Raw genomic sequence first — 10,711 nt, forward strand, 5'->3', positions numbered from 1 at the left:
ACAAAATGGACATTCATAGTTATACCCCAATTTTTTTTTAAGTTCTGTTGTTGAATATTATAGGTGTGTAAACTCAGCAAAATATTCTAAAAGAGTACAGGAGCCCATAATAGCATTGGGTCTTCTGTTTAATTGGCAATGTCAGAAATCAGATTTATTTTTTAAACCAGAAATCTTTTAAATTTGTAATTCCATATTTCTAATGGTGGCCACAAATTACAATTATTTCTTGTCTTACTTTAGCATTTTTCACCATTTGTGAAAAAAACATTAAAACAAGTTAAATGGTTAAAAAAAATCCATAAGGTCCGCACAGGATAACCTCAGAGGTCCATACCTATACCCACCAAAATTAAAGTCAGAGAAAATTTTGAAGCAGCAAGAGAGAAGTGATTCATATAAGGTGTGAACACAATGGATGTTCAAATAAAAATTAAAATGTATGATAGTAAACAATACATTGCCACTAATCTTCTCAAAAATCTCCCCCTCAGTTTGGATGTATTTATCCCACCATTCTTGTCACTTTCTGAAGCAGTTCTGGAACTCCTCTTTCATAAGTGTCTTTTCATGGCTACCTTGATGTTCTGAATCAGTAAAAAATATTTATAGAAATTTCAGTCAAATAAAAACATAAGGCTGTGTTCTCATCCACCTTATTCACCAGACCTGGTACCATAAGAGTTCTTGTTCTTCCTCACAGCCAAAATAAACCCTAAAAGGGAAATGCTTGGAATGGAACTGCATTGGGCTCCATTGTGTTTCCTAAGACCCACAGAAGTTAATTTGCCTGCGTTTGGAAATCGGGGCTTTGTGGAGTGCAGTACAGCTAATTGGAACCCAGAGACTCCAGGAACCAAGACAATACAACAAAAGAAATTCCAGAAAGAGGACTACCAGAGCTGCTCCAGAAAATGGCAATAGCCATGGGATAGGTGTCTGGGAAGCAAGGCAGATTATCTCAAGGGAACTTAGTGGGACTGTGTCTTTTACTGTAACAGTTTTTAAAAACGTAAACAGTCATTGTAGGTTTCAATCAAAACTCATTCACAAGTTGGGTTTCTCATCAGGAGCCATGGAGTGAGCCAGGGATTTAGCTCAGCAGCACAGCCTGCCTGGCAAGTGGGGTCATGAGTTCAATTCCCAGTGCAAGAAAAAAAAAAAAAAAAAAAGGGCAGAGACAGGAAGATGATATATTGAAAATGCTGAAAGAAAAATTTTCAACACAGAATTCTGTACTTGATAAAACTATCCTTTGAAGATTAAGGTGAAATTACGAAGGATTCTTTTGGCGGGAGGTGGGGAGCTGGCTTGGGTTGCCTTAAGGGCAGGTCTGGTAAGGCAGGTGGAGTTGGGGATTGAGCTGCAGTCCCCTGTGCCTGACTGGGTTTGCCAGAGTAGGCACTTAAACAACTGAGCTAACCTGCAAGCCCCCCTAAGGTGAAATTAAGATAATCCCAGACAGGTTATGTTAAAGAAATGCACTGGTAGCAGACTTGTTCATCCAAGAAATACTAAAGGAAATCCTATGAGTTAAATAAAAGGACACCCAAATCCACATGGAGAAATCAAATAGGACCAGTAATGGTGACTACACGGGTAAATGTAGAGACAACAAAAATGTAGTTTTTGTTTGTAACTTTTATTATCTCCATTTGATTCAAAATAACTGCATAGAACAGTGGTGGGGACTCTGTGTTGATGGGCAAACAATGTACAAAGATATTACTTTATGACAAGATGAACAGGAAGCAGGGAGAAAAGGAACTGCATTGGGCTCAACTGTGTTCCCCAAGACACACAGAAGTTAATTTGACTGCGTTTGGAAATCGGGGCTTTGTGGAGTGCAGTACAGCTAATGGGAACCCAGAGACCCCAGGTGCTGACTAGAATCTAGACAAATTATGAGCCAAGCCTTTCCTGTGGGCTTCAAAGGGAACATTTCCCACCAACTCCTGGGGTCCAGGCTTCCAGTCTCCACAGTGTTGGGAGAATATAATCTGTGCTGTTGAAGCCACCTAGTTACGGCCCTGGAACAGGGAAATTTTGTTTTTGTAGACCGGTGAAGTTTCTATCAGTCCAAACTACCTTGTTACAAGTTAAACTGTTCACTGTAATGTTAGAGCAAAGATTAAGAAAATAATTTTTAAAAATAGTAAAACAAACAACAGGGTAATTGAGATGGCACACTAGAAATGGTGTATTTAACCCAAAAGGAATAACTAAAGGGGGAAGAAAGAGGAATAGACAGGACAGGAGACATAGAGAAAACAAACATCAAAACAGCAGTTGTAAATCTTATTTTCCTAACAATGACATTAAAAGTAAATAGGTTAAACACTCCAGTTGGAAAGAAAAGCTTGACATTAATGGATAACAAACATGATCCAACCATAGTCTATCTTTTGAGAGTAAAAGAAAAAATAGGTTGCAAATAGAAATCTGGAAAAAATGGAACATGTAAACAGTAATCGAAATAGCGCTTGAGTGGTAGCCCCTATCAGGAAAAAGATTTTTAAGAGGAAAATTGGTACTAGAGACAAAGGATATTTGTGACAATGTGACCTCACTGTGACTTGACTGTGTCCACAAAGACCCAATTTCCAAACTGGGGCAAATTCATTTCTGAATGTCTCTGGGGAATACCGTTCAACCCACAGCAGCCCATTGTCAAGAAGACATGACAATGATAAAAATTATCTATCCACCAAGCAATAGAGCCCTAAAAAATAGATGAAACAAAAAGTGTTAAAATTAAAGGAGAAAATAGGCAATTCAACAATAAGGTTAAAGACTTTAATACTACATTTCCAATAATGGGCAGGACAACTAGACAAGGAGTCGAATATTAAATAATACTATAGACCGACTAGGTGCGACACCTGCAGAATACCTAGTAACAGCAGACACATCCTTTCCAGTGCATGCAGAACACTTTAAAATGGGATAGCTGGGTGTGGTGCTATGCTCCTTTCACCCCAGCAACTGGGAGGCTAAGGTAGGAGGATAGCTGAGAGTCTGAGGCCAGTTTGGGATTATGCAGTGAGTCTGAGGCCAGACTGAATTGCACAGTGAGTCCCTGTCTCAAAAACAAACAAACAAAAAAGTAAAATGGAGCATAAAACTTTCCTTAAAATCAACTTTCTAGTCTGGGCATGATGGTGCACGCCTGTAATCCCAGCACTAGGGAGGTAGAGGACAGGAGGGTCACTAGGAGTCCGAGCTGCATAGTAGACCCTACACAAAACAAAACAAAACAAAACAAAACAAAACAAAACAAAACAAAAACAAACCAAACCAAACCAAACTATCTTTTTCTTTCTCTCTCCCTTTCCCCTCCCATTCACTTCCACCAACCCCTCTGTCTATTCTCTTTTTTCCAGTGTTAGGGATGGAACCCAGGGCCTCACATCTGCTAGGCAAGGGCTCTACCACTGAACAAATCCCCAGCCTTAAAACAAATCTTAGAGCATTTTAAAAGATTGAAATCATCTAGAGGATGTTCTCTGACTAAATGGAATAAAATATGACAATATTAACAGAAGAATAAATAGGGACTTTAAAAATATATAAAACTTTAAAATATACTCCTAAAAACCCAGGAGTCAAAGCAGAAATCACAAAAGAAATTCTAAAATATTCTGAAATAAATGAGAATTAAATCATGGGAGGCCAAATGTACACTATCCTCCTACACCTCACTCCACAGCCTCCTGGCTGCTGATGTCCAGAGTTCTTAAAACACAGCAGACATTGCCAACTTGCCAAGCATAGTTAAGAAGGAAGGCTGTCAAAAACCTTCAAGTTACAAGTGTGCAGACAGAAGCCCAAATTCTGTTCAGAAGTCTGTGATCTTGAAAGGAAGTGCACTGTTCTCTTTGACCAGTGATTTGATATCTTTTTTTTTTTTTTTTTTTTTTTGTATTTTAGGGTGTTCAGGTTCTTACTATTAGATTGGACTCCTAGTGATCTTCCTATTTACAGCCTCACAAGAGCTGGGATTACAGGCATGTGCCACCATGCCCAGTCTCAATTGCTGGCTCTGCACTCCTTAGGGGTGGGGCTGGCATGGCAGGCCTGGGGATTGAACCTCCAGCCTTTGCACTTGTTTGCAAGTGCTTTAATCCATGGAGCTATTTGGTCAGCCCTTGATATCATTGATAAAATTTAGGAACCCGTGAAGAAGAACATTTATGGAAATCAGAAGAGAAGGAGCAATTTCCAAGGAGCTGAAGGAAAAGGCCAAGAATGAAGGTGCCAAAGAAGATTCTCATGAATTTCTGAAGTTTGGTGGACTTTTTTAAACTGTTGACTTCTCTGGGACACGACACAGGTGCAGCATCAGGTACAACCTGTTCTGAAGCATCTGAAGGACATTAAAGTGAAGTCCTCAGATGCTGGTCTCCTTATGAGCTTTATCCTAGAATTTCACTTTGAGTCCAATAAATATTTCACAAAGGAAGTGTAGGATGAGATCTGAACCAGATGATTCTGACGTTTTTTAGGTGATGGACCAGAAATTATGAGCTGTACAGAGTGCCAAACAGATTGAAACAAAGGGAAAATATTACTTTGAAAGTCATTAGGAGAAAACATTCTCTCAGGCTTTCACAGAGAGCACATTGGCCAAGCAATGGCCGTGACTCATCCACGTGGCTGACACTGACAAAGTATCTACAATCTGAGGTACAGGATCTCAGGATAAATCCTGAGGGGATTTCACTGACCTTATCAGACCCAAAAGCTACAACTTTTGTTGCATAGGTCCTGCTTTACCTTGGTCTTAACCATCCAGCAGAAAAGTACAAAAACGAAGTATAAGAAGTAAAGCCATGCTGTTATGATGAGCTGTAGGGGACTCAGGTCAACAATTTCTGATATTGCCAGTGAAGCGGAAGACCCAATACTATTATGGACTACTGGACTCTTTTAGAATATTTTGCTGAGTTAACACACCTATAATATTCAAATAATGGAACTTAACAAAAAAAAGGGGGATACAGATGAAAGTCCATTTTGTATTTGTATATTCAAAATGGTTAGGATAGATATATAGTTACATTCTCTTAAAGAATAGAGGGATTTGTTCTAATAGTGTTTGTAAATAGAATATTATGTCTGCATCTTGTATAGCAATTAACCACTAGGAAGAATGTATGTAATGTGTTAATTATTGAAACTGTCTTACTGATTTGGTTTGAAACAGTCTCATTGCTATTTGTTTCTCAATAAAATTATGGGGGAAAAAAAGTAATAAACAACAAGTACCCAAGAGAAAAAAATAAAATAAAATAAAGCTCTAAAAAAAAAAAAAGAAAGAAAGCCCTTAGGAAGAAGCAGAAATGTAAGTACTGTGGAGCAGTCCTGTGTCTAAAGTCATTGCCAATGATTTCTTCTTAACTGCTTTGCTCCTCCTGCAGTTCCTGAGAGTTCCCAAGATCAGCCTCACACTGTACCAGGGAAGCCAGGGAGATGACGATGCTGGTTACAATGAAGAAGGTGGAGGAGCGGATAAGGTAAGATTTACCAAATAAGCAAATGATTCTCTGTGTTTAACACATTGAGAAACAAATTGAGTGACTGCTGTATTCCTTCACTGTACTCATTCTGTGAGGTGAGATAAATTCGGGACACTATGATTTTAGAATTCTATGATCAAACAAGATATGTTTAAGGTTTCCATAAATATATTTAAAAAAGAAAGAAAGAAAAAAAAGAAAAGAGAGAGGAAAGTTTGAGCCCAGTCCAGGAGACTTAGTGATTTAGTGAGATCCTGTTGTAAAATATAAAATGAAAAAGGACCAGGAATGTATGTCAGCGTAAAGGTCCTGGACTCAATCCCCAGCATCATGAAAAGAAAGGAAATAAAGAAAGAGAGAGAAGAGCGACAGAGGAGAGGAGAGGGGAGGGGAGAGGAGGAGAATACAGCCCCAGATAGTGAGCAACCCAGCCCCACAGGATCAGAAGCTTGTCATGTTATTATGAAGTTTTTAGCAATATTTTCATGCTCACTCTACCTCCTGCTCCCACAATACATAGTTCATATCAAAACACCCATGAATCAGCTGTTACCTATGCTTATGCAGCTTATGGAATAAAATGCAGCAATTAATTGTTAATTAGTAACAATATTTCAATCCACCTACGTGTGTGCTTATGAAGACAGGAGTTCATTATAAACAGACATGTAAACCCTCTTCTTTAACTCTTAAACGGCAGTTTCACTATTTCATTAAGTAATTTAATAACTTAAAATAAGGCTTTTGGCAGCTGTGGTATAGGAAGCACAAAAATCAACTGCATACATATTTCCTCATGATATTGTTATAGTTCTACATACAACATTGTTAATATGAGAACTGTTAGGATAAAAATATAAAAACAAAAGAAGTTCTGCTACTTATATACATTAACTATAGCACAGATTTTATATGCAGCCCAGGACAATGCCTAGTCTTTCATGAAAGCCCAGGCAAACCAATACACGGCAGCCCTGTGATTTCCAGGATAAGTGCAATCTCTAGCAGTATTTCAATCACAGAAATATATATATAAAAACAAACCCAAGATTTGCCTGGAAGCACAACAGATCCTGAGTAGTCAAAGCAATCATGAACAAAAAGGGAAGTGACACAGTGACTTAAAGATACACCTCAAAGCCGTAGGAATGAAAACAGTACGGTGTGGGCACAGAAAGAGACATGTAGCTCATCGGAACACAGCAGAGAGCTCAGACATTAATCCACACAGTGACAGGTAATTGATTTCTGACTAAAGTGCCCAGAATGTGTGATGGGGAAAGGGCAATTTTATCAATACACAGGGCCAATAAACTGCATGGATATCAACACATAAAGAATAAAATTATATTCATCTCACTCCATACACAGAAAACAAAATGTTTTCGAAGACAGTTCAGTGAGACTGAGTCTCAAGCTAAAAAGCTTCTGTACAGCCAAGGAAAAACTCAACAGAAGGAAGAGACAACCAACAGAATGTGAGGAAACAGCTACCAACCATATTCCTTTCTCCAGAGAAGACACACAGGTGGCCAGAAGATAGGTGGCTAATCATCAAAGAAATGCAAACTAAAACCACACTGCACTATTACCTCAGCCCTGCTGAATGAATGTGGTCTGAAAAGGAAAGACAGCAAGCTTTAGCAAGAGTGTGAGGGAAAGGAAGCCCTTCCACACTGTCCGTCAGAATGGAAATCAGAACAGCATGGACAACAGCATGGTGACCCCTCAGAGAGTGGAAGGTAGACCTATAGGATTCAGTGACGCCAAGGCTAATGCCTATGCAAAGGACAAATGCCAGGATGTGAGCCCAGCCCTATGGGAGGCTGAGCCAGGAGGATCACAAATTTAAGCCAGCCTGAGTAACTTAGTGACTTAGAGAGACCCTGTCTCAAGATAAAGAGTAAAAAGGATTGGATTCTATCCCCAGTACTGGAAAAAAAAAAAAAAAAGACAAATGTGAGATTCAGTCTCATATTCATGGTCTCCATTGCATGTGGAATCTAAAATAATTGAACATTTTAGGGTAGAGAATATAACAGTGATCATCAGAGGCTAGGAGGTGGGGATGAAGGTTGGGAAGATGTTAATCAGAGGGTAAAAGAAGAAAAGAAAATCATAGACTAATGTCACTGGTGGGTATTAATACTACGTCTTCCACAGGACACTAGTAAACAGCAAGTAGGAACACAGATAAAGAATTAGACACTGACCAAGTGAGATTTATACCAGGAATCCAAGGTTAGTTTAACCCTGAAAAATTAATTAATATAATACATCAATAGACTATGTCATAAAACCAGTCATCTCAATACATGCAGAAAAATCAGTTGAAAAAATTAAAAATTCTTCCATGGTTAAAAAGAAAACACTCATTGCATTAGAAATAGAAGTGAACATTATCAACCTGGTTAGGGGTAATTACACACACACACACACACACACACACACACACACAGCTAACAGTACACTTGTTGGCTGCAAAGCCTTTTCCTCATATTCGTGAACAAGATCAGGGGTGGTTCTTACCACTTTTATACAAAACTATATTACAAGTTCTAGCCAGGAAAACTGAATGAGAAGAAGAAATAAATGCATCTAGGTTAGAAAGCAACAAACTCTGTCTTTGCAGAGGACATGATCTTGTATATGGATGATCCCAAATAATCTACAAAAGAAAAGGAAGGAAGAAGGGAAGGAAGTATGGAAAGAAGGAAAGAAGAAAAAAGTACTAGCTGAATAAATGTAAGTTTAGGAAGATCATAGATACAAGGTTAATACACAAAACCAAACTATTTCTATTCATTAGCAGTGAAGATCTAGGAATGAAATTAAGACAATAACAAGATGAACATATTTAAGAAGAAATGCAATTAAATAGGTGAAGGACTTGCACCCTGAAAGCTACCAAGCATCTTCAAAAGCAATCAAAACAGACTTAAATAAACAGAAAGACATCTGTGTTCATGCACTGGCAAACTGAATTTTGTTGAGAGATATGCTGCCCACATTTATTCACAGATTGAATGCATTTCCTGTCAAAATTATAGCTGCCTCTGTTTTTTTTTTTTTTTACAAAAATTGACAAGCTGATTCTAAAATTCATATGGAAATGAAAGAGACTCAGAATAGCCAAAAGCAATCTTGTAAATGAAGAGCAAAGTCAGAGGACTCACTTTTCCCAATTTCAAAACTACTTCAAAGCTACAGCAGTCAAGACTGTGAGATGCTGACAAGGCACTGATGGTAGAAGTCTATAAAATGGAATGGAGAATCCTAAAAGAAGTCCCTACAGCTATGATCAATTCATCTCAACAAAATATCCACCCATTCATCTAGAAAAGAGGTCATTTTCAACCAAAGTACTGAGGAGACTGGATACCCACATCCAAAAGAATGATCCTACCTCACACCATATACCAAAATTAAGTCACGAAAGATCACAGATCTGAACAAAAGACCCCAAACTCTAAAACTCAGAAAATGACCTTGGATTAAATATCAAAGGTTCATTAGCTATAATATAAAAAGTACAAGCAACAAAATAAATAAATAAATAAATAAATAAATAGATTTATTTTATCAAAATGTGAAACTTTTGTGCTTCAAGGAAGACTACCAAAGAAGTACAAAGATGAACCACAAAATAAAAATGGAGCAAAACAGGACAAAATACTGTAAACCATGTAGCTTACAGGGGCGTAGTACCACAATGCAACATCAAAACGACATTATCCAATTGAAAAATGGGCAAAGGATTTGAATAGGCATTTTCCCAAAGAAGACATATAAATGACCAATAGGCCCATGGGAAAAAAAATGCATAATATTATCAGTTTAAATAGATCTTGTCTCAAAAGAAAAAAGAGAAATTGGAAAAGGGTCTGGGCATTTAGCTCAGAGGTAGAGTATTTACCCAATATGCATGAGATGAGACACTGGATTCAATCTCCAAAACCATAAAAAACTTGCACACAATGGTTCACAGCAATATTATTTACGAAAACCAAAGCCAGAATGTTCACCAACCAATGAATGGATAAATAAGTCAGAGTCTCTCTGTACAATGGTGACTCTTCAGCCTTAAAAAGGAATAAAGCACTGATGCACGCTAGGGCTCAAGGGAACTTTGAAAACAAAGCACTAAGAAAAGATGCTAGAGGCTGAGTCCTGCAATTCGATGATTCATGGCTACAAGATGTTCAGGAGAGATAAATTGGCGGATTCATAAAACAGATGAAGCTGTGGGGAAGAAATCTGGGACTGTAGTGGGGTGGTGGAAATATCCAGAAAAGGGCTGTTTCTGGTCACATAGCCTTGGAAATATACCTGGAAAACACTGAACTGTGTGCTTTGATAGGGTGAGTTTGAAATGGTACCTATTGTGATAAAAATATGACATAGCTCTATAAAATAATAAAAAGAATAACACATATCCAGCATTTCTATCAGGAGGCTGCCAGCTGCCAAGGACAGAAAGCTAGTCTCATGGGTCAGGAAGAGTGTTGGCTGGTGGCAGCTGGGTGGAGGTGCAGGAGCCGTAGGATGGACCAACCTGGGCCTCTCCAGACTTTCTGTACCATTGCTCTCAGGTTCATAGTGAGATATCTCAGTGATCCCACACCATGCAGGGGCAAAATGGTGACTATAGGAAGAGCAGAGAGCCCATCTCCAAAACTTCTTCTCTGAAGAAAGAGGAAAATATTCCCAAAACCACCAGACATGACCATAGCTGGCTTCTGTACTCACTCGCAGCCAAGCACAGCAGCAGGAACAGTCCAGCCTGCATTTTGGAAGGCCACTCACATTCTTTACAGCCATGAGCTGGATGCAGAAGGGCTGGATGCTAAGAAAGGGAAGATCTAGCAAGGAAGGGAGCCGGACCAGAGAGCAGTGGGTTAGTGAAGTTCTGCAAGAAAGATGATCGGGCCAACTATGGTAGGTCTCATTGCCTAATATTAACAAAACCCAATAAGAAGCAGAAGAAACCCGTGGCCATTGCAGAATCTGGTTGAAAGCTATCCCAAAGGAGGCTCCTAATATCCTTCTTCACAGCTAGGAATTCCCTGGAAGGCTCCATCTCCCAGGAACTGGGTATCTCCAGCCAAATATCAGCAAAAGAGTCAGAGAATCCCACCTGTGTCTTGAACGTGTGAATTACTGTCCCATCAAGTCTTGACAGTCCTACTCTC

This window comes from Octodon degus, unplaced genomic scaffold (assembly GCF_000260255.1).
Source record: "Octodon degus isolate 3935 unplaced genomic scaffold, OctDeg1.0 scaffold00233, whole genome shotgun sequence".
NCBI lineage: Eukaryota > Metazoa > Chordata > Mammalia > Rodentia > Octodontidae > Octodon > Octodon degus.